Raw genomic sequence first — 25,074 nt, forward strand, 5'->3', positions numbered from 1 at the left:
ACCCATCTGCGACCATTCCCCTACACCAGGTCAGACAGCAAACTGGACAGGGTCTTAAAGAAGGAGCTAGGAAGAATCAGTGGTAATGCTGAGAAAAAGTACAGTAGTCGTGGGAGTATTATCATCTTTGCTATGGCTGTTCTGCCCAGTGGTAACAGTCGGACTGAGCACCAAAAGGGCATAGAGCCCTTAATGGATCTAATCACACAACCCAAGTTACCCTCTCTGAGGTCCACCGGATCATGGAACACGTTCACCCTTAGATATTTAAAAGTCCTGTAACACCACGGAAGGTCGTGGACCGAGGGTTCCAGGCGAAGGGGCTCCGGCAACGCTCGCATCGGGAATTAGCAAGACTTTGACCAGTCCACCTTTAACCCGGAGAGGTCATCAAACTGGTCTAATATTCTAAGTAGGTCCGGAAGGGATTCATTGTAATTTCGCAGGAATATTAGTGCATCGTCAGCATATAATGATACGATGCAGTATGTACCACCATCTAATACGCCCCAGTCTGCCGCCGAGTTTCTCAGCCGTGAAGATAGTGGCTCGATCGCCAGAGCGGACAGTATCGGGGACAATGGGCAGCCTTGTCTTGTGCCCCTTCCGATCTCAAACCTATCAGATATTGTTGTGCCATTCTTAACCCTCGCCAACGTTTGAGAATACAAGACCCCTACCCATCTTATGAATGTCCTCCCAAATCCCATTTGTTTCAGTGCTTCCATCAAGAAGGGCCATCCCAGGGTGTCAAATGCTTTCTCAATGTCTAACGACACTGCCACCCTCATGTGCTCTTCTACTGGAGTGTCTGTCATCAGTCTAAGGAGGCCCCGTATATTAATTAAGGTGTTGCGGCCAGGTATGAAACCCGATTGATCCGGGTGCTCTAAGGCCGTTATCAATGGGAGCAACCGGTTAGCCAGAACCTTCCCCAGTAGTTGGCAATCTGAATTTAATAGTGACAATGGACAGTACGACCGGACATCCAGCGGGTCACGGCCTGGTTTGGGTAGCACCGCTATAATCGCCTCCCGCTGGGACTCAGATGATCTGCATACCTCAAGGGCCTCCCTCAACATTTCAGGGAGGGCCCTAAGGTTTGCCCCGGTAAGGTGGTATAGTACTCTGCTGGCAAGCCATCACTGCCAGGCGCCTTACCATGAGCCAGCTGCCATAAGGCCTGTTGTATCTCCGCTAGATCTATCGGGTTCTCCAGGGTTTGCACCTGTGTTTTGTTAAGATGTGGCAGCTGTAACCCAGTGAAGAAGTCCCTGAACTGTTCTGGTGAGGGGGTAGGCTGAGCCCTACATAGGGAACTGTAATAATCTTTGAAGGCATCATTTATCTCTGCCTGAGTGTTAACTATTACCCCGTATCCAATCGGATAGCGTCTCTGCTTGCACTTCAGTAGCCATGCTAGCAATCTCCCTGAGTGATCCCCTTCTGCATGCGTGCGAGTTATGTAATGTCGGTAATCGTATTGTCTCAGACGGTGGTCTGCCTCATTCCACTGTGCTCGCATTCTGCAGTCGTTGCTGTGCCCTCCGTGATCCCACATTCACTCACACGCATTTCACATTCATATTTCTGGAGATCCAGCGCCAGTGATCACCTCACACCCCTGCAATTGATAAACACATACCCCCTACCTCCACCTTGTGTGCACAGGATGTTGAGGTGCCACTGTTCAGTGTGAAGTAGGATGCTATCTGGTCAGCTAATTCCTTGTGGAATGGTGGGTCTAGCAGCAGATTGGGTTGGAGACGCCAGGATGGAATACGTGTGTGCGGTTTACCCCATTGCATTTTTGCTATTAACGGACAGTGATCTGATATGACCCTGGCCATGTATGTGGCCTTTGTGAATCTGTGTATCAATCCTTGGGAGCTAAGTAGTAAATCTATGTGGGTGTGTAAACAGTGCACTGGGGAGTAAAAGGAATATTCCCTGTTCAGCGGATGTAGGTGTCTCCATACGTCCTCCAACCTGCACTCCAACATCCAAGATTGCAATGTATGAGAGTTCTTCCTAACGGGAGCATCTGTTAACGGGGGTGGGATCTGTCCATTTCCACATGCAGTTCACAATTCATGTCTCCTCCCCATACACTTTGTCAGACGTGAGGTGGTGGATAACAGAAATTCACCCTGCTTGACATTTGGGGCGTAAAGTCCCACTATCACCAGTGGTTTCCTGTCTAGCAGGCCCTCCAATTGAACAAATCTGCCTGCCTCGTCCACCAAACTACGTGTCACCAAGTAAGGAACCCCTGGGGCGATCCAGACCGACACTCCCCTTGCATATGTTGACGTCCCCGTGCCGTGTACCAGACCTGCCCATCTCGACTCGATAGCTTTGAGATCCACTGAGGTGAGGTGTGTCTCCTGCAATATGGCTATATGTATGCAGTGGCGTTTCAGGTATGCATTTATCTTGTTTTGTTTAGCCACTCCTGCCATGCCTTTGACATTCCAGGTTAGGACATTTTAAGTAGTCATCATAAATTATGAGTTATAAGGTATCTCCTTTCGTATTCCAGGATAAGTCCGTCTGCCCCTGCCAAGCGGGCAGAGAGTCTCCCTCTCCCTGCCCCGATCCTCCCTCTCCTCCGAGCGGTAGAAAAGAATACTGAAAGGAACTAATTATGCAAATCAATACTAAAAAGATGAGCGAAATAAACATTATGTAACAAATTATATTTCTTCCTGGGTAAAGCCCAGGTTGAAACATTACGGCACAACTGGTGCCTAATTGAGTGTCAATTCGAGCTTGATCCATTCGGGGACCCATTTGGGCTGTGGGGGGGCATAAGGTGATAGGGTGTATGGGCCCACCTCAGCCGAATTACGGCCCTGCGTGGCCATAGGAGAACCAGTGTTGACAAAATTAGAGCTGTCCCACCCTTCTTGTGGGGCGATATCCATTATATCGCCTACGATATCCGATCATGTCTGATGTTGGGCCGTCCTTCACAGGCTGTATCTTCTCCAGACTGGAGCTTGTTGTTTCGACCCATCCTTTTCCTCCTCATACTACTGCTAAGTATTTCAAACCATGGATAGCGAAGGGCGGTCTCAAATGTCAGCAGCCATGTGTGGGGTGAGATCCGGACCACATCGCAGTGGAGAAGGGGGTTAACTAGATCCACTAAGGACTGAGCCAGAGTCTGTGAGTCCCGTTTCATGCTTAGTGGTTAGTTTCGGACATGCAATTAGGCGGATTTCCTTTACAGTCTGTGCTTGATCAATTGCTGCTTGCAATTTCGATGGGCCTATCACCGCTGCTTCCTTTTTTTTCCTGTTGGAGCGGGGAGTGACCCTTTCTTCCTGTTCAGCATCCTATTTGGAGGGGTCAACCAGGCCCTTGGCATGTAGCCACGTCCATGCGTCTTCGGGAGTCGGGAAAATAAGGAATTTTTCACCATTTACCACCCGGAGGCATGCCGGGAACAAAAGTGAATAATATTATTTTCTCTGAGCAGCTGTTTAACTTTGAAGAATGATGCACGCTTACGTTGTGCCTCCCCTGTGTAGTCTGGGTAAGCCGTGATATTGCAGTTTTCCATTCTCAAACTGCGCCTGAGGATCTAAAATGTTGAAGGACCTGGTCTCTGTCTTGGTAATTAAGAAATCGTGCGATCAGAGGTCGGGGAGGGGCCCCGGGCTGCGGTGGACTGCCCGGTTCTCTGTGCGCTCTCTCCACCATGACCGCAATAGATATATCGAGTACCTTCATTAAGTCTCTCAGCCAGCACTCCAGAAATGCGTCGGCTTTTGGTGTTTCAGTTCTCTCTGGGATTCCTAGGAATCTGACATTGTTGTGCCTGGAGTGGCCTTCTACATCTTCGGCTCTGCATTGTAATTGTGTTATTTCCTCTTCCATCTGTTGGATTTTGTTCTTCATGTTTGCAATGTCTGGCTGTGCTGCATTGAGAGTCAACTCTGTACTGTCGACCCTGTCTGCCAGTTTACGGTGATCAGCGCGAAGCAACGTGACCTCCAGTGCGACAGAGTCTATTTTCCCCTCAAGCGAGGATTTAGTGTCCAGAACCACTTGCAGTAGTTTATCGAACTGTTGGGAGTGAGCACGCAGCGTTTCCCCCACCAGACCGTGTGGTGGCTGCACCGGAGCGCCTGCACCTCTGCCGTCTCCGGGAGTCGCCGCTGCTTCAGCACTCGTACGTGTGATGAGCGCGGCCGCGTGGCCTCGCCCACGGCAATTCTTTCCAGCGACGATTCCGTCCACGCTGTAGTCCCCTGGTCTACACATCGGCTACGGCGGGCAGGTCCGCCTCCGTGTCTAGTCGCTACCCCCAATATTAGGGGAATCCACGCGACATTATTGTTTCTGCGGGGCTGCGCAGGGACAGGATTTTTGTCTTATTGGCAGGCCGTGAGCGGAGCTCTCCTACTACACGTCCGCTCCGGTCGTCATCTTGGCCACGCCCCCCAAAATGAATCTGATAATGTAAAACACTGGTGAGAATGTACTGGGCCACATATGCTGTACTGTGCAAACATGGACACTTCTGTGGCACAGAGGTGCACGAAAACATTTCTTAGCACAAGATTGAGTGGCAATCTCTCTTGTTACCAATGTACACCAGGCTTTTCTAACTGATAAACGGGTCTGCAAAAGTTAAAAATAAAAAGTGAATCGACACTTCTAAAAGTATAAATTTTGATACATCAGTGACCTTGACTTTATACAAATTACTGGCTTGTATGAGATTAGCAAAGATGTTAGAATAAAATCACAGTATGGCATTTCCAAGGAGTAGTGTATGTAAATGAAGACGAGCTGAGCCCTTGATGACTTTGTAATATCTTGCTCAATAGAGCTGATAAGGAGCGACTGGTAATGCTTGACCCATTAGCTGTGATTGATATGGTAGGGCACAAGACTGAGGTTTGTCTCCTTTCTGTTTTAGAGTAGATGACCTTTGAATTTATTTTGTTAATGAGCAAAGTATAAAAAAAACAAAATGTCTGGGTTTGTCTAAGATCTGGTTCAAAGAAGTTTGATCATTTACCGGCTGACAGAAGCTGGCCACCTTTAATGCAGTCTAAAATGTAACCACCTATACCTGGTGCACACGTCAGTGAAACACACACCTCAAGCACTTATAGTCAGATTTAATCCTGTATTCCCCAAGCAGGACACTTAGAATGCCTGGATCCATCTATATCAGCACACCAACATAAGCAGACCACTAGGGAAGAAGTATGCTAGTTTTAATGGGATTAAGGATATGAAATGCCGGCTCTGAGTCACTGTGAAGTACTACTCTACATACTGGGACTGATTTACAAAGATGTTGATGTGTGTAGCTGTGACATACTGTTGTAGTGCTACTGCCATACTGCTGAATTGTATACCAGCCAGGAGTAACCCAAGAGTACTCCATGCTACATGCACGCATCCAGTAGAAATCTCTGAACTGCCTGCTCCACTTCACACGGTTTCTGCTCCAGCCAGATGAAAAAGTAAATGTCATCCACACACAATCACAAGCAAAGTTTTTCTTTCTCTGAGAGCCTCACACATCCTTGAAATGTTCTGGATGAGAGTTAGTAAACAGTATCTTGGGAAAAAGTTGTGCTTCCAGGACCCCCAGCTAGTTTAAGCACTCTTGTGACCTGCTGTCAATTAAAGAAAGGTGACATTCTTGATGGGCTAGTGATGAAAAGAACCTGCCACCTACTCAGTTGTTAGCATAATCACTACTTGTTGTAATAATGCTGCTGTCACACAGCTGACTCAGTTTCAGCTGCTTTGGTGTAATCAGAGATTTGTTTACTTTCAAGAATATATATCTACACTTGCTCATTTACTTTCATTCTTCCAGGAAAATACTTTTCCTTTCCCCTTCACATCCTATATATATCTGTATTCATGCTGTAGTCTGGAGTAAATCTCTGACTATTTCCAAGGTATCAAGGTGTTAAAATTGTTTATTAATTCCCACAAACATTTGTCCACAGTTGTATACAATCTTCCGCCTCACTCCTGCTATGAAATGCGCACTCCCACCTCTGAGCGAATTTGGACACACAGGTGAGGCGTTGGAGTGAATGTGTTTCAAGTCCAAGATCAACTTTTCAGAATGAATTTGAAAAGTGGTCCTGAAACCATTATTGAAGCTATAAGTGAAAATAATTTTCTCATGCACAAATGAGTTCAAGAATTAGGCCCTCTGAGTGCAGAGAAGATATTCATCAGTACTTGATTGTCAACCTGTTCTTCAGTGACAGATGTTATCCCATATCCATGCTTCTCTAAGCCTGATGTGTTTGTGTGTGTGTGTATATATATTTAGATAAATATGTATATGTCTAAGAAATTAACTTAAAAAACTAAAGGTTACAGGGACGTTATAGTTAGGTTCTAAATTTACTCACAAAACCAGAGAAATTCAGCACTTATAGTTATAGTTATTTTACTCGAAGTCTAAGGTAACTATAACTCGCAATAATTTGACTTCTAATGTTTCATTGACATTTTTATTAACGGTAAAAACGTTGTCATGAGTGCTGTATTAGCTGGGGTAACTAGCAGTGTATGGCGAGGGCGCGAGTTATAGTTACCTTAGGCCATGAGTTAAAGTTACTTGAAATTACTCTAGCAAAACCTGCTAAATTTCTCTGGTTTTGTGCGAGTAAATATAGAATTTTTCTTCTGATTTTTCTCACATTTAAAAAAAATGCTTTTAAGCCCTGGCTGGGGTCCATTAGGGACCCCTAGACCAAGGCTAGGGGCTCAGGGTGACCCTACCCTGGCTCCTTTTCTTTTTTTAAAACTTTTTTTGTGGAACTTGGCTGCCAGCAATTCCTTGGTGAAGTGTTGGCAGCCAATCAGATACCAGCAAGGGAAAAGTCCCAGGATTTCTATATTTCTTTAATCTCTAATTTCTCCCAAATGACAGAACGGGTTCAAACCACATCACAAAAAGCACACTTTCTGGCTCAAGAGCTAGCTTTCTGCCAAATCTGTTTAATTCAGTCCACTGGTTCGGGCTGTAGTCGTGTTCAAAATCCCTATGTGAAAATACATGGGAAAAACATGTTTTGGGACCCCACCTGTTTCTCCACCCGTCCGTGATATATATACACACACACAACTCTGACCATCTTTATTGTAGCTATATATCTATTTGTCCCACCATCAGTGTAACATGATGAAACAATCATACAGAATATTTTGATACTATATATAAGCACTTCAAAATGTATGAATTTATTTTGATAATGCAACTCTCAAAATTCTAATAGGTAACCAAAAAGGCAGAAGAGAGAATGATAAAAGCCTTTATAAGTCACGCTCTACTCATAGAATATGCATGAAGACCCACTGGGCTATTCTACTATTTGTATTTATTCCACTTATTAAATAAGGTAATCACAACTCTTTTTCCTTAAAAGCTCCTTTTAGAAGCATCTTATTATTAGTAGGGCAGTGGATAATGAAGCTTTCAAGAAACATTAGATTAAAACATCCTTTTTCTTCAAGTTAAAAGTCAAAACCACATTTTGGTTAGCCATAAATAATAATCTTTTGGGTTACACCAATGGGCTTGATAATGATCCTTGTCAAGTGTATGGTCTGATGGCAAGTGAATACCAATTATTCCATTATGACCATCCACTTTCACTTTAACTTCCTTTCGGATACAACCACCAAAACCATGAAAGAAGAACTCCTAATATGTCCAAACACAACTTACATAAACAACGCATCGTGTTCCTTTAGCACACCACGGCAACAGCCTTGAAGTTGCCTTCTGTACAATTCCCACTCTTCACCTACTGTCAGCCATACTTCTGGATTGAGCAGAACACACTATCACCCCTCTTGATTGTGGTAATTGTAGACTAATGCATCAATGGTAAGCCAAAACCCTTTCAGTAGCAGTTCCACTCAGACCTGACAGCCTGATAGTGGTCTTCCCCCAATCCTTTGCCCACCTTGCCTCCCTTTTGCTGGTCTATGTTTGTTGGCCTTAGGACTCTGGGTACTTTACCATTGCTAACCAGTGCTAAAGTGCTCACTCCCATAAAGCATAGTAACATTGGTGTATCCACAATTGGCATATTTAATTTACTTATAAGTCCCTAGTAAAAGCACTATATGTGTCCAGTGCCTGTAATTAAATACCTACTTAAGTAGCCCTTCAAACATCTCTCAGGTCTGCCACTGCAGAGCCTGTAATTGCAGTTTCACTGCCATGCCTTAAACTCCCCTTACATTACACATGACACCACTAAGGTAGGCCCTAGGCAGCCCATAGAGCAGGGTGAGTTGTAAGTAAAAGGCAGGACTTATACCTTTTAGTTTTACATGTCCTGGTAGTGAAAAACTCCTACTAAGTCTGACTCCGGATTGAGGAGTAGGACTGCTGTGATTGGTACCTATTGACTTATAATAATAAATCCTCTTTAATGGTAAAGTTGGATTTATGATTAAAATTAAAAAATGCCACTTTTAGAAAGTTGGCATTTTTCTGCTCCTACGCCCTGTGTGCCTGCTGCCTGCCTCCAATACATATCTGGGTTGGGTGACAGCTGGGCTTTGTGCATTCCCTCTAGACAGTCACACACAAAGAAAGCTAAGGTGTGCCAATTATATCCTGGTGGCCCATCACAAGTCCGATGGGTCTTCCTGAGCTAGATGGGAGAGAGGAACTGAAACTTGCACCTGAATAGGGCTGTGTGTGTTCCCACACAAACAGCTGCATACCCCCCTGTAGTGTCTCTGGAGCCAAAGCAGGAAAGGGAGGACCTGTGTGCACTTCAAAACCCCTCTTTGAAATCATGCCCACTTCAAAGGCTCCACTGGGTATATGAACTGGACTTCTGACTCCACCAAATCAGTACACTTCTGGACCTGAGGATACTCTGCCAGGCAAAAGGGCTGCTGTACTGAAAGGACTGGCACTCTGCTGGAACTCTGCTGGACTTCGCTGGGCCTGCCCTACTGCCTCCTTGCCTAGGAGTTAGAAGGACTGGACCTGAATCTCTACATCCCCTGAACCAAGTTGCTTGCTTGTCTCTTGTTCTGCAGCCTCAGGGACATCAAAGACTGCCTGCATCTCCAACAACACCTAGACTCTGCCACCTGTGAATCCTGCCAAGTGGTGCCAATTCAGTCCAGGTGCCTTGGAAGTGGAATCTTCTGTGCCGCACTTCTCGACCTCGAAATATCAACTGTGTGGTTCAAAATTGGCCCATCTCCTTCAGCCTCACTGACCTAAGTTGGTATCACCTGGTTGCACAACTTGATGACGATGCATCGCCTTTGCAAAGGGACTCTGATGCGGCACCACTGCTCGAGGATCGACAACTGCATGGCCCAAAGATGACATATCCCCCGACTATGTAGATTGGACTGAAGCATCGCCTTCGCATTGTCTCCCTGATCCTCGAATCAGATCCTCGACCTGATCGCAACTCTCCACACAACCCTCCACACAAGGTACTGTTTCAGTGGGACAAAATTGGCACCTGTAGCCGGCCTGTGCTCCATCGCAGTCAGCCTGAACTTTTGAATTTCCCCAGTCAAGTGCAACCAGATAGTCCTGGTTGGTGCTTTAAGTTTCTAAGCACACAATTGCAGGTATTATTTAAAAAATCTTATCTCGGCTTTTACTGGTAGGATTTTTGTCATTTTGGTCTTGTTTTGTACATTAAATTAAGATCTATTTTGCTGTGGTGTTTTCACTGTTTCATTGTTTTAAGTGTTGCATAAATACTTTACAGATTGCCTTTTACGTTAAGCCTGCCTGCTCTGTAGCCAGCTACCAGAGGGTGAGCACAGGCTAATTTATGGTGTGAAACTGACTTACGGCCTCATTACGAGCTTGGTGGTCCCAATGCAGGACAGTGGTGTCCCCCCAGCCCTAATACAATGTTTCCACCGGTCTGACCGGCATAAACATTGTAATAGAGTTTTCCCGAAAGTCAGACCAGAGGGAACAATGGTATGAAATAGCACTTGGCTCCTTTCAAGTAGCTGAGTGCTATCTTACAGCACAGCGGCAGCCGACCAGCACCCTCAGAATGAGCATAATCTGCAATGCAGAAATTGTGCATTCTGATGGTACTGGACAGGGGCCCCCCTGTGACCCCAGCACACCTTCACTGCCAGCCTTTTCATGCCAGTGAAACCACCATGGAAAGGCCGCCGATGAGGGGAGTTGTAATCAGTCAGACAGTGCTGAGTTCAACGCCGCCGTGTCTGAGTACAACTAAGATTGCTGTCACCACGTTGGGAACCATGTTCCCGGTGTGGATGGTGGTCCCCTGGCGGGTCCGCCTGCCAGGGATGTAATTGGGCAATCAGACTGCCCAGAGTGCGGCAGTCCAACCGTCAACACGAGTCTGGCAGTTCTCGGACTGCCATACTCACAATGAGGCCATTACTGTGAATAGGATTGTGGACCCTACTTGGACAGGGTGCATACCTCTGCATCGAGAGACCCACTATCTAACCCACTCATTCAGACACCACTCTATGGACAGTCTTCACCGAGACATGATCAAATAAGCCATATATTCAAGTCCCTCTATAGCTACCTTGTATGTTCTCCACACCCATTAATACATGACCTGCAAAAAATGGACATCATGCTACCTATGAAGGCCCGAGTTAAAAACCAAAGCCTTCAGCACCATGTAAATCCAAGGGCTCATAGACCAAAATGCCCTTCCGAAGGTCACGAGAACAAGCGGCTGCAAAAAAGATGAAGGCCATCAAAATTGTATGTAGACAACAGTATTTTGGTATTTTTTTGTTTTATTTCTTTTTTTACCGAAAGTGTCCAGCACCTTTTCTGTTGTGTTTTTGTTAGATTGTTTTGGTGAACTCAGTCCAGAATTTGGTGGAACTGTTCCTGATCCTAAAGACGTAAAAACGTAACAACACAGGACCCATCACTTTTCTCTGGTGACACCACGCCAGGGACCTATGGATTTGCATATGAGGGTATTGGTTCTGGAGAGCGTGCTTTATGAATGCTCTTCTTCAGCACTTCCCAAGTACTGAAAAATAAATGGCGAGGAGACAAGTTCGAAAAGCAGAACAGTGGAACATATTTCTTTTCTGATTTTTCTATTGAACGCTGAAGCATTTTAACTTCTTGAGCACATACCGATGCTTGAAGGGGGCTCTAATCTCTTTCACTCGCTCAGTAATGAGAACAGCGCACAAAGCTGTGTTAACTGAGGAACCTAAAGCCAGGCGCTCATTGTGAAAGGTCGCTGCTGAGTAATAGGTCTGACAGCGGTGAAACAACAATACAGAGATCTTTTTCCAAACCCAACAAAGGCAAAGTGCACATCTCTTCAAGCTTTACAAAAGAACATGAAATAGCCCAAGTGCTTGCAGCTGATGTACTTGTCAGAGAAATACAAGCCTGTTCAGTTTAAGAGATTTTAACCTGTTCGGATTAAGATATTTTCTAAGGCACAAAATAACAATAGGCTAAAGTTCAGTCTTTTCAGATTGAGCAAATATTTTCAATGTTTCGTTATCAGCCTTGTTCCTCATCTTAAAAGTAGTTTGTACTTCTCTTACTGCAGCTCTTGCTCTGGAAATGAAGTCACACAGTGGTCGCCATTTTGTCTTACTACCATTAACCCCTTTGGTGCGGCGTCTGTCACTGGCCGACGCCCACACTACCTCCCTGGTGCGGGTCACGACCAGTGGCCGACACCAGGGAGCGGGTTAAAAAATCAAGGAGTTTTTTTTTTTAAAACCCCTGGGAGACACAGAATATCTTCTGTGTCTCCCCCTGCCTCCCCACCCGCCCCTATGTGACATCAGCACACCGCGCTGAGGTCACATTTTTGTTTTCCCCATCAGAGCAGGAAGCGACTGTAAGGCCACTTCCTGCTCTGATGGGGAAAACGGCCCCAAACTGCCTTCCCGACTTTCGGGAAGGCCTCGTGTGAAAGGGGAGACTCTCCCCTTTCACACAAGGCCTTCCTGAACGTGTTTCCTGGCCCTCGATCGTAGCGTAGGGGCTACATTATTTTTTTTTTAATTAAGAAACTGACAGGAGGTCGCCCGTGGGCAGGGTGAACCTCTGTGGGGCAATACATTTTTTTAGTAGTTGTAGGGTTGTAGGGTTTCCCTAGGGGCCATTTTGGCCCCCAAGGAAACCACACAACTACTAAAAAAATATATAGATCTATACATATCTAGATCTATATATATATATATATATATATATATATCCATCTATATAGATAGAGATATATCTATATATATATAGATCTATATATAGATATATCTATCTACAGAGATAGATATAGCTATATATAGTGATATATATATATATATATATATATATACATAGGTATATATGGGTATATACTGTATGTGTATATACACACACACCAGCAATTTTGTGACTGTCTACATAGGCTAGTGTTTTAGAGCAACAGTTTAGCCAGTAGCAGAGATGGCATCTTGTTGGATGACTGCTGTTCACGCCCTCACTTGGGTTATAGAGACAGCTCTGACATAGGATCAGAGACTGAAACAGCAGATACTGAGACAGCATCTGAGGGATAGAACAATGGCGCAGACTCTGGGAGTGATTTTTCAGTCGGAGGAGTCCCATTCAATAACTCCTCTTCCAGTAATTATGAGGGAGGTGTTGAGGACAGTCCTCCTGTCCCTTCGCAAGCACAGTCTGTGCAACGGTACAATAGCGGGTTAGCCCAACCCAGAGAGCAGGTGAATGCGGCGGCAAGCACAGAGAGAGAGTGCTCTTTTGGGAGCTCCCCAATTTAGTTCAGCCCCAAATTCCACCACCCAAATCGTATTGAGGAGACATCAAAATTATCTATCACAAAACAAACTGGTTTTGTAAGGCAGGCACCTGTGTTTTTGGTCCTGCGCTCGGTGGCCATATAGGGAAATATACTAAACCCAGACATTTCTGGAAACTAGACATCGGGGGAATCCAAAGAGGTGTGACTTGTGTGGATTCCCCAGAGTTTTCTTACCCAGAATACCCTGCAAAGCTGAAATGTTGAATAAAAACTCTATTTTTCTTGCATTTCTGTCCCACAAACTACAGGAATATGCTGCGATCCACAAAATTCCTACCACCCATTGATTCCTCACCTGTCCTGATAAAAACACTACCCCAATTGAGTGCCTGTACCTAGTGCCAGGAATGGATCACCCCAGGGTCAACAGTTGCCTCATGTAATGACCAACTTTGACCATTGTGTGATCTATTCCTGTCGCGGGCACTAGGCCTACCCACACAAGTGAGGTACCATTTTTATCAGGAGGCTTGTGGGAATGCTAGGTGGAAATGTGTGGCTCCTCTCAGATTCCAGAACTTCCTAACATCGAAATGTGAGGAAAAAGTGTTTTTTGTGTGCCAAATATTGAGGTTTTCAAAGGATTCTGGGTAACAGAACCTGGTGAGAGCCCCACAAGTCACCCCATCTTGGGATCCCTAGGTGCCGGCTGAGCTAGAGGCCAAAATCCACAGCTAGGCACTTTGCAAAAAACAGGTCTATTTTCTTTAGAAAATTGTGATGTGTCCATGTTGTGTTGTTGTGGCATTTCCTGTCGCAGGCGCTTGGACTACCCACACAAGTGAGGTACCATTTTTATTGGGAGACTTGGGGGAACACTGGGTGGAAGGAAATGTGTGGCTCCTCTCAGATTCCAGAACTTTCTGTCACCGAAATGTGAGATAAAAGTGTTTTTATGGCCAGATTTTGAGGTTTGCAAATGATTCTGGGTAACAGAACCTGGTGACAGCCCCACAAGTCACCCCATCCTAGATTCCCCTAGGTGTCTAGTTCTCAAAAATGTGAAGGTTTGGTAGGTTTCCCTAGGTGCCGGCTGAGTTAGAGGCCAAAATCTACAACTAGGCACTTTGCAAAAAACACGTCAGATTTCTATGTGAAAATGTGATGTGTCTATTTTGCGTTTCCTGTCGCGAGCATTAGGCCTACCCACGCAAGTGAGGTACAATTTGTATCAGGAGACTTCGGGGAACACAGAATAGCACAACAAGTGTTATTGCCTCTTGTCTTTCTCTACATTTTTTACTTCCAAATGTAAGGCAGTGTGTAAAAAAGATGTCTATTTGAGAAATGGCCTGTAATTCACATGCTAGAATGGGCACCACATAATTTAGAGATGTGCAAATAACCACTGCTTCTCAACACCTTATTGCCCATTTTGGAAATCCAAAGGTTTTCTTGATTCCTATTTTTCACTCTTTATATTTCATCAAATTAATTGCTGTATACCCGGTATAGAATGAAGAAAACCCATTACCTAGGAATCTTGATGAACCTGCAGGGATATATCCCTGCAACCAGAAGAGTCCAGCAGACATAACGGTATATTACTTTAAAAAATCTGGCATTGCAGAAAAAAGTTACAGAGTAAAACATGGAGAAAAATGGCTGTTCTTTCCAGCTCAATTTCAATATTTTTTTATTTCAGCTGTTATTTTCTGTAGAAAAACCTTGTAGGATCTACTTTTCAAAAATGCTGAGCTTTCCGGGATCCAGCATTGGTTTCACACCCATTCCTGTCACTAACTGGAAGGAGGCTGAAAGCACCAAAAATAGTAAAAATATGGTATGTCCCAGTAAAATGCCAAAATTGTGTTGAAAAATGTGGTTTGCTGATTCAAGTCTGCCTGTTCCTGAAAGCTGGGAAGATGGTGATTTTAGCACAGCAAACCCTTCGTTGATGCCATTTTCAGGGAAAAAACCACAAGCCGTCTACGGCAGCCCTTTTTTCCAATTTGTTAGAAAAAAACAAAATTTTAGCTGTATTTTGGGTAATTTCTTTGTCTCCTCCGGTGGAACCCACAAACTCTGAGTACCTTTAGAATCCCTTGGATGTTGGAAAAAAAAGGATGCAAACTTAACATGGATAGCTTGTGTGGACAAAAAGTTATGAAGACCTAAGTGCAAGCTACCCCAAATAGCCAAAAAGGGCTTAGCACTTGGTGGGGTGGGCTAGGTCCAGCAGTGAAGAGGTTAATCTTAGCCAAGCTTCAGTTTCACGATGGCCTGGTGCACCATGCTATCATGACAATTAAAGGCATGAAGGGTCTTCTGCCTTCCTTTTTGGTTGAATATAAACTCCAAAGGCCACCACGCCTATCGCAAACCGAAAAGATGCCTTTTCTTTCTTACTTTTGAGGTCAATGAATGCCTTTCTTAGGTTGGTGGCCAGTTCAGCACTGTGACGAGGGACCCATCAGGGGCAGTCAGAGCCACCTTCTAACACATCGTCTGCTTCCATGCAGCGCATCCTCCACTCCTGTGGCATACTGAAGGGGGGCGCCTCCAGTCAGCTGCTTCAGAGAGCCTACGTCTCATCCAAGTCCGGCAAGGAGGCCACACAGTGACATCATTCCCATACTGCTAATTCCGTCTGTCTGAATCTTATCCTACAGAGATGACTATGTGCACCTACCGGAACAGCCAAGCAAGAGTCAAGCCAAGCTGCAGTGTGTGGCCACTTTTCTATTTTTTGAATTAAGATCTGCAACGTAAAAAACAGATTGGTAGCCAGCGAGATGTTTTGACACTTGAGTTTATGTGACTTGCCAGAAGATGATCATCAATCACATACATGAAATACATTCTGTTACATGAATATTCCATAGCAATTCCCACCCTGACAAGAATATGAAGTTCATACTCATACAAGCAGAGCAACCATTTATTTTATGCACATCTATTTGGCTCTAGATCCCGTACAACCATTTATTGTTCTGAGAAAACATAAATCTGCTCTTTCGCAATAAATTATATGTGCTCAGCTAGCTCACGAATGCCTTGTCTTTCCATATCAGGCCCCATCGCCTCAATTTCCTAAAACCCCATGCTCATGTTCAGCAGCCACCATAACTGCTGAATTTCGATAGCTCTGTGCGAGTAAATTCAGAACCTAGGTAGAATGTACCTGTAAACCTTTATTTTTCCAGTGAATTTCTATCATTTTTTTAGCCCGCACACATGTACAGCTTACCTATGGCCAGGCCCTGTGGCCACTCTTCCTGCTTGCACCCACACCCAAGCTTTGTCTGTGCACAGCATGAGGTTGGATGCAGTGGCTGGTTTTTTCCAGTTTTTCTCTGGATCCAAGGATTCACCAAGTGGATCTGCGGACCGGTGGATCAGATGAAAAAAAAGGGCAACCTTTGGCCTATTAGGTGTCCCTCTATGTGTCCTATGGGGTCAGGATACTTGTATCCTGACCCCTTATGTGTTTTTTCACTCTTCTGTCCCAACCCCCAGCCGTAGCGACAAACAAAATGGTAGCCACAGCAATTCAGTGAACTAGCTTTCTGCCAAATCTTTTGTAATTCTGTCCAGCATTTCGGCTTGAAGTCGTGTTCAAAATCCCTATGCAAACAAAGCATGGGGGCAACGTGTTTGGGAGCCCCTCTTTTTCTCTGCCCCCACTTGACAGATCATCTTGAAACTATCATGACAGCAGCTGAACCAACTGAAGTATCAGTTTTGAAAATTTAGGCCCTCATTACAACCCTGGCGGTCGGTGTTAAAGCGGCGGTAAGACCGCCAACAGGCCGGCGGTAAAAAAAAACTTGAATCACGACCATGGCGGAAACCGCCAACATAGACAGCCACTTTAACACTCAGACCACCACGGCGGTAGAAACAAACACTGTGGCGGTCACTGCCAACAGACAGGCGGAAGACAATGTACAGCCCATCCTATCACAAGATGCCAATCCGCCACCTTTTCCGGGGCGAAACCAATGCAAAAAAAAAAAATACGGCAGGAACAGGACTTGGAAGGGAAAACACTCACCTCTCCACACCCCACGAGGAACCAGGATGCCATGGAGCCAGAGCTCCAGATACTCCCTGCGATGGTCTTCCTGCTCCTCTATCAGGAGCACCAAAGACGGCGGCGACGACCACGGTGAGTACTGCACCTACAACACAGGGGAGGTGGGAGGGAAAAGAGAGAGACACACACATGCAACACGCAACACCCCCACCCTCACCCACTACAACATACACACAAATACATGGCGCAACATTACATATACACCCCCCAAACCCCCCGGAAGAACGCAAGGACAAAAGGAAATGAGTTGAATGATTGTAATCATGAAAAGTCAAAACTCGAAATACAGTATATACAATTATGTACACCAACTACACAAGTCCTGACAGTGCTCCAATTATTGTTGGTGGACCACTGGGCCCAAAATGCATGGGCGAGGCCCACACATGATACCAGACTTCAAATGGAGAGAGCACTGCAGGGGCATCAGATCGAAATGAAACAGGCACCTCAGGGGGAGGGGGATGGGGGGCACCTCAGCCTGATAAATGCACGACGCCACTGCTCCACAAGGGGGCTCCATGCCCACTGCTGTATCCTGGGGAATACACAGCCACAGTCTCTCAAATCTCTCCAGTGGGTGGTTTGCCCACTGCTTTATGCTGGGGAGTGCAAAGCCACAGTCTCTCAAGTCTCTCCAGTGGGTGGTTTGCCCACTGCTTTATCCTGGGGAGTGCAAAGCCTAAGTCGTCCAAGTCTTTCCAGTGGGTGGTTTGCCCACTGCTGCATTCTGGGGAGTGCAAAACCATAGTCTCTCAAGTCTCTCCAGTGGGTGGTTTGCCCACTGTTTATCCTAGGGAGTGCAAAGACACAGTCTCTCAACAGTCTCCACTGGTTCTGGAGGGGGCTTTGTGCCCAGAGTGCTTTATCCTGCCAAGGACTGAGGTAGTGGATGTGATACTCCACTGGTTCTCGAGGGGGATGTGTGCCCAGAGTGCTTCATCCTGCCAAGGACTGAGGTAGTGGATGTGATACTGCACTGGTTCTGGAGGAGGCTTTGTGCCCAGAGTGCTTCATCCTGCCAAGGACTGAAGTAGTGGATGCCTTTCTCCACTGGTTCTGGAGGGGGCTTTGTGTCCAGAGTGCTTCATCCTGCCACCAACTGAGGTAGTGGATGTCTTTCTCCACTAGTTCTGGAGGGGGCTTTGTGCCCAGAGTGCTTCATCCTGCCAAGGACTGAAGTAGTGGATGCCTTTCTCCACTGGTTCTGGAGGGGGCTTTGTGCCCAGAGTGCTTCATCCTGCCACCGACTGAGGTAGTGGATGTCTTTCTCCACTAGTTCTGGAGGGGGCTTTGTGCCCAGAGTGCTTCATCCTGCCAAGGACTGAGATAGTGGATGCCTTTCTCCACTGAAAGTGGTGCATCATGGAAGCTGCCCAGGCTCCTGGAACTGACCACCAGCCTCGGACGACTGACCACTGGGGATGGCAGCCATGTCTGCGGTGGTGCCACAGGCTCAGGATGTCTCAGGGCCGCTGGTGGTGCTTGCGGCTGGGTCAGTCGCGGCGGTTCTGGCAGCAGCCTCTGTGGCAGCAGTGCTTGCGGCGGGCTCTGTGGCATCAGTGCTGTCGGTGGGCTCTGTGGCAGCGGTGCTGGCAGCGGCCTTTGTGGCAGCGGTACTTGTGGCAGGCTCTGTGGCATCGGTGCTGGCGGCGGACTCTGTGGCGGCGGTCCTGGTGGCGGGCTCTGTGGCGGCGCTGCTGGTGGCGGGCTCAGTGGCGGCGGTGCTGGTGGCGGGCTCAGTGACTGCGGTGCTAGTGGCGGGCTCAGTGACTGCGGTGCTAGTGGCGGGCTCTGTGGCGGCAGTGCTGGTGGCGGGCTCAGTGACTGCAGTGCTGGTGGCGGCCTCAATGACAGCGGTGCTGGTGGCGGTGCAGGTGGCGGTGCAGGTGGCGGTCTTCTCCACCGTACAGGTTGGCGTCGACGTGGACAGAAGGTGTGACACTCGTCACATTGTCGGTGCCACCATGCCCTCTCCTGACCTGCCCTTTATTTTCTGGCCCTTCCCCACCTTGGATGGTGGCGCAGCTGTCTTGCCACTATCCCCTTTTGTTTTCCCTCAGCCCTTGGCGGCAGGTGTTTTCTGCTTCTCCCTTTGGGATGTGGCCAACTTTTTAACTTTTGCAGGTGGCAGAAAGTCCTTTTCCTCGCTCCGTGGCACACTGGCAGCCCTGTTGGTTGGCGCACTCCAGTAGCCCGCAGTTGCTGGCACCACTGTGCCTGGTGATGTGGTGGCTGAGCTGCTGGGTTGGGACCTGGAAAGCCTGGCCCTGGGGGACGGACGGGTGGCGGTGTAGGGAAGAGGTCAATATTAGCCAGGAAAAGGTTTTTTAGACACACTGGGATGGGTAGATGGACTGGGTTTGGGGTTGGAGGAAGGTGTACGTTTGCTGAATTTGGGTGAAGGTGCATGGGCTGGAGGCTGTTGTGAGGTGGATGGCTGTTGGGTGGGTGTGTGCCTGCGTTTGTGTAATTTGGGAGGAGGGCTCACAGACACACTGGGAGAGGACACAGGGGATGTGTGAATGGTAGTGGGGGTGGTGAGTGCACGTGAGCGGTGTGTGGTGATGGGCGTGCTGGTGATGGAGGTAGTGGTTGAAGATGTAGTGCATACAGGTGTGAGTGGAGACTTGACAGGGAGGGAGGAGGAGGACATGGAGGAGGGGGACACAGTGGAGGCAGTGGATGTTGGTATATCTGCATGGGTATGATGCTTGTGTGAGTGCCTGTGGGATGTGTGGTGCTTATGTTTGCCTGAGCCACCCTAGTGTGTTGAGGTGTGTGCATGCTGGTCTGATTGTGTGCTTGCGATAGGCTGAGGTACAGGGTATTGGGTCTGGGTGGAGGAAGTTGGAGGGGGAGGCTGGACACAGGGACAATGGCTGCCATCAGTGCTGAGGCCAGAGCCTGAAATGCTCTCTGTTGGGCTGTCTGACCAGAATGAATACCCTCAAGGTATGCATTTGTTTGTTGCAAATGCCTCTCGACACCCTGGATGGCATTCAGAATGGTAGAGTGCCCAACAGTAAGGGATCTCAGGAGGTCAATAGCCTCCTTACTGAGGGCTGCAGGGCTGCCTGGGGCAGGTCCTGAGGTGCGAGGGGCGAAGGAGATGCCCACCCTCCTGGATGAGTGGCCACAGGACACATGCTGAGGGGCTGCTGGGAGGGTGGTGCTGGTAGGGGGGTGGCGGCTGTACCTGTTGATGCGGGGGCACAGAGGGGCCCACCACGCAAGGTAGCTCCCATCAGAGGAGGAGTCGCTGTCGCTGCTGTCACCTCCTGCCCCGCTGTGGCGCTCCCTTCGCCCTCCATCCCACTGGTGGCTTCAGACTCCGTTGTCTCGCCCCCCAGGACCAAGTGGGATGCAGCTTCATCCTGCTCCGGTTCCACTGCTGCTCCGCCTGATGATGCTATTGCGCACAAGAACAGGGAGACCACAAAAAGGGGGAGGTAAGACAGAAGAAAGACATGTTCAGTGCATGCAATACCACTACCGTTGGCGGACACTACAGACACAGCAGCCCTCTGCACTACGCCATGCACTTATAGTTCCTAGATTATTCACAGGGCCATGGGGTACAAGGCCTATGCCCGATTGCTGCACACCTGGAAGTCACAGGAGCCTGACTAGGTATAGATGGCTCTTACCACTGGTGGGGTTGGGGTGCCACATAGCCTGCCTCACAAAAGGACCTTGCCTACACAGCTCGCCCTGGCCTAGGGTAACCCACTGCCCACCTCACCCACCCAGACACCTCGTAATGGGCGCATGACCGATGGATGAGACTATACTCAACCCCTTGTGGCTGCTGTGATGCCCTCAAGTGCCCATCCAACTTCGGATACGCCACCGCCAGGATCCGTAACATCAGGGGGGTCATGGTGCGACGGGCACCCCTCCCATGTTGGGAGGCCATCCCCAGCTGGACCTCCGCTGTCTTCTTGCTCCAGAGGCGAATGTCCTCCCAACTTTTCCGGCAGTGGGTGCTCCGTCCGTGGTGGACCCCCAGGGTCCGGACGTCCTTGGAGATGGCACGCCAACTATCCGTCTTCTGGTGGGCGCTGACCTACAGGAATAGTACAGGGGAAAAGGAAAAACTTTAACCGTCCAGACCGTCACAGTCATTGGCCCATGTTCCCACCCTTGCCCTGACGCACATACACTCACCGTCCGCTCATGCAGGGCTCAGTCCACCCCACGTATCTTCCATCCACACCACTCCAAACAGGCGAGCTGTGATGCCCTCAAGCGCCCATCCAACTTCAGATACGCCACCGCCAGGATCCGTAACATCAGGGGGGTCATGGTGCGACGGGAACCCCTCCCATGTTGGGAGGCCATCCCCAGCTGGACCTCCACTGCCTTCTTGCTCCAGAGGCGAATGTCCTCCCAACTTTTCCGGCAGTGGGTGCTCCGTCTGTGGTGGACCCCCAGGGTCCGGACGTCCTTGGAGATGGCACGGCAACTATTCTTCTTCTGGTGGGCGCTGACCTACAGGAATAGTACAGGGGAAAAGGAAAAACTTTAACCGTCCAGACTGTCACAGTCATTGGCCCATGTTCCCACCCTTGCCCTGACGCACATACACTCACCGTCCGCTCATGCAGGGCTCAGTCCCCCCCACGTATCTTCCATCCACACCACTCCAAACAGGCATTGCCCATGCAGCATGCTCACAAGTTTGTCTGGAGGACCATAGAGTAGCGTGTACTGGGGGAGGACCCCATCCACTAACTTCTCCAACTCCTCCGAAGTGAAGGCAGGGGCCCTTTCCCCGACACATGAGCCATTGTCGCTTCCAGACTGAGGTCACAGCAGCACTTGCAGTGTAGGTCCTCTCCTGTTGAAGGTTAGGTATCAAGTGACTGTACAGATAGAAAATGGCGGTCACATCCGCGGCGGTGAGTACCGTCACCCCCGGCGTGCATCGTCATTGGCTCCTGGGACCCATAGGGTCCAATGTTGACCAATGCAGGATTGTGCCGCGGTCTTCGTCTGCCTACCGCAACGGTGTAGAACTCCAGCGCAGTTACCTCATATCCCCTTGTCCCACGTTACAGCTCAGGCAGCCGCCATTTAGGGGGCAACATGGCATTAATAATAACTGCGTCACACCTATCTAGGCCTTGCATACACACAGTAACAGGCACATTGCGGATTAACAAATGTGTGCAAATTACATTTTGTAATACCTCAGTGTTGGCTGACTCTCTGATCGCTGTTCTCCTCCATAGGGCACGTCCGCTGGGGCAGGTGATGAGATGTACAGACCACTGGTGGACCTGTCGACAATGGAAGAGAGACACGTAATAGTCACCTACAGACTTGATCGTGCAACAATCCATGAACTGTGTGCCCAGTTAGAGCCAGACCTGATGTCAGCAATCCGCCATCCCACAGGGATACCCCCTCTAGTGCAGGTCCTGTCAGTACTCCATTTCCTGGCAAGTGGGTCTTTTCAAACTACAGTGGCCATTGCATCAGGGATGTCCCAGCCAATGTTCTCAAACGTGTAGTCCAGAGTGTTGTCTGCCCTGCTGAAACACATGCACAGCTACATCGTTTTCCCTCAGGTGGAGGATTTTCCTACAGTAAAAGGTGACTTCTATGCCCTGAGACATATCCCCAACATCATAGGTGCCATTGGTGGGACACATGTGGCCTTGGTACCCCCCGCAGGAGGGAACAGGTGTACAGAAACCGGAAGAGCTACCATTCTATGAATGTGCAGATGGTATGTTTGGCCAACCAGTACATCTCCCATGTGAATGCCAAGTTTCTTGGCTCAGTGCATGATGCTTACAATCTGAGGAATAGCAGCATCCCTTATGTGATGGGGCAACTCCTGAGGCACCATGTGTGGCTAATACGTGAGGACAAGGAGCCTATACCCTGTGAATAGTTGTCTGGGGTTGTCCCTACGGGTTAGTGTGTGTCTAACAGTTGTCCCTCGACATTTGCAGGTGACTCTGGGTACCCCAACCTGTCATGGCTACTGACCCCAGTAAGAAATCCCAGGAGGAACACTACAATGAGGCACATGGGCGAACTAAGAGAGTGATCGAACGGACCTTCGGCCTCCTGAAGGCCAGGTTCCGGTGATCCATATGACAGGTGGTTTTCTCTACTACTCACCAAAGAAGGTGTGCCAGATCATCGTGGCCTGCTGTATGCTGCACAACCTGGCTTTGCGACGACAGGTGCCTTTTCTGCAGGAGGATGGTCCAGATGGAGGTCTTGTGGTAGCTGTGGAGCCTGTGGACAGTGAAGAAGAGGAGACAGAAGAAGAGGATATCAACAACAGAAACAACGTTATCCAGCAATACTTCCAGAGATACACAGGTAAGAAGATATCACTGCCTCACACATCTCATACAATTGTTTGACCTATCATAAGTCTGTCCCTTTCACCCAGTGTATGGACTCTGACTTGTCACTTTGCCTTTCCATTTAACAGATGGGGGTCCCACTGTGTGACCTCTGCTATATTACCTAGTGGACTAAAGCTGTGTTACATGGGTATGTTGACAAGAAAATTTACATTGCTATATTCCATAGTTATTGCAAATACACATTTGTGAAAGCACAGACTGACTCCAGATTGTTTTGTGATTCAAGGGTGTTTATTTCTGTGCAAATAGGTGGAGGGGGTTGTAATATGGGCTGGGGTGATGGTGGAGGAATATCCATGGCAGAGTCCAGTCTATTTGTTTCACAGGTGCATTGTCCAAAGGGGCATAGGAAGTGGAGCTAGGGCAGTTTAAGGATGGGCAGGGTGACAAAGTGGGACAGATGGATGACATTCAGGGGGGTCTCATTTCCTGGCAGGGGTCTTGGCATTGTTCTCTGTCTTGTTCCTGGATCTCAGGGACCGTTTGCGGGGTGGTTCTCCATCTGCAGGGGGTGGGGTGCCCATGTCGTGGTCCTGTGGTGGTGCCTCCTGTCCACTAGCGCCGGCGGAGGTGGTGGGCTGTTCATCATCCAGGCCAGTGTCAGGGGCCCCTTGTTGTGCCACAGTGTCCCTCCTGGTGTTGACAAGGTCCTTCAGCACCCCTACAATGGTGACCAGGGTGGTGTTGATGGACTTGAGTTCTTCCCTGAGCCCCAGATAGTGGTACTCCTGCAGCCGCTGGGTCTCCTGAAAGTTGGCCAGCACTGTTGCCATCGTCTCCTATGAATGATGGTACGCTCCCATGATGTTGGAGAGGGCCTCGTGAAGAGTGGGTTCCCTGGGCCTGTCCTCCCCCTGTCGCACAGCTGTCCTCCCAGTTCCCCTGTTTTCCTGTGCCTCTGTCCCCTGAACCGTGTGCCCACTGCCCCCAGGTCCCTGATTTTCTTGGGGTGGTGGGTTTGCCTGGGTTCCCTGTAGTGGTGGAAAAAACTGCTGCGTGACGTGTCCTAGGGACAGAGGGATGGGCCCGCTGGGTGGTTGATGTGCTGGTGTTTCCTGAGGAGGGAGGCTCTGTGGTGGCATGTGCCAGTGTCAGGGGAACCCACTGTCCCAAGGTCCCAGATGGGCCGGGCTGGTCATCTTGATCCAGTTGGACAGAGCTGCTGTCATCACTGTGGGCCTCTTCTGTGGGGGAGTGGACATGTCTGGAACCTCCTGTTCGGTGACGTTGGGTAGGGGTCCTGCAGGGGTGTAAAGGCATGATTATTGCATCTGTGTGTACCATCGTGTGCAATGGGTGAGTGACCCTCTACTCCAGTGCTTGCATTCTTGTCTAGGACCTTGTGTGATCATTGGTTTGGGGTCTGGGTGGGTATCTGTTGTGGAAATGCTTTGGTGATGGGTGTCCATGCTTTGGTGTTGCATGACTGGCTTGGTGTTGGGATGGGTGGGTTGTGATAGTGGAACATTTGTGAGGTGTTGGAGTGATGGGGGTGAGGGTGAGCGTGGGGGTATGTGATAGCATGCAGGTATGGTGGGGGATGTAATAGTTCAGAGCTGACTTACCAGAGTCCATTCCTCCTGCTACTCCTGTGAGGCCCTCAGGTTGCAGTATAGCCAAGACTTGCTCCTCCCATGTTGTTAGTTGTGGGGAAGGAGGTGGGGGTCGCCGCCAGCCCTCTGTACTGCAATCTGGTGTCTGGAGACCACAGAACGCACCTTCCCCCGTAGGTCGTTCCACCTCTTCCTGATGTCATCCCTAGTTCTTGGATGCTGTCCCACTGTGTTGACCCTGTCGACGA

This window comes from Pleurodeles waltl, chromosome 2_1 (assembly GCF_031143425.1).
Source record: "Pleurodeles waltl isolate 20211129_DDA chromosome 2_1, aPleWal1.hap1.20221129, whole genome shotgun sequence".
In the NCBI taxonomy this organism is placed as follows: domain Eukaryota; kingdom Metazoa; phylum Chordata; class Amphibia; order Caudata; family Salamandridae; genus Pleurodeles; species Pleurodeles waltl.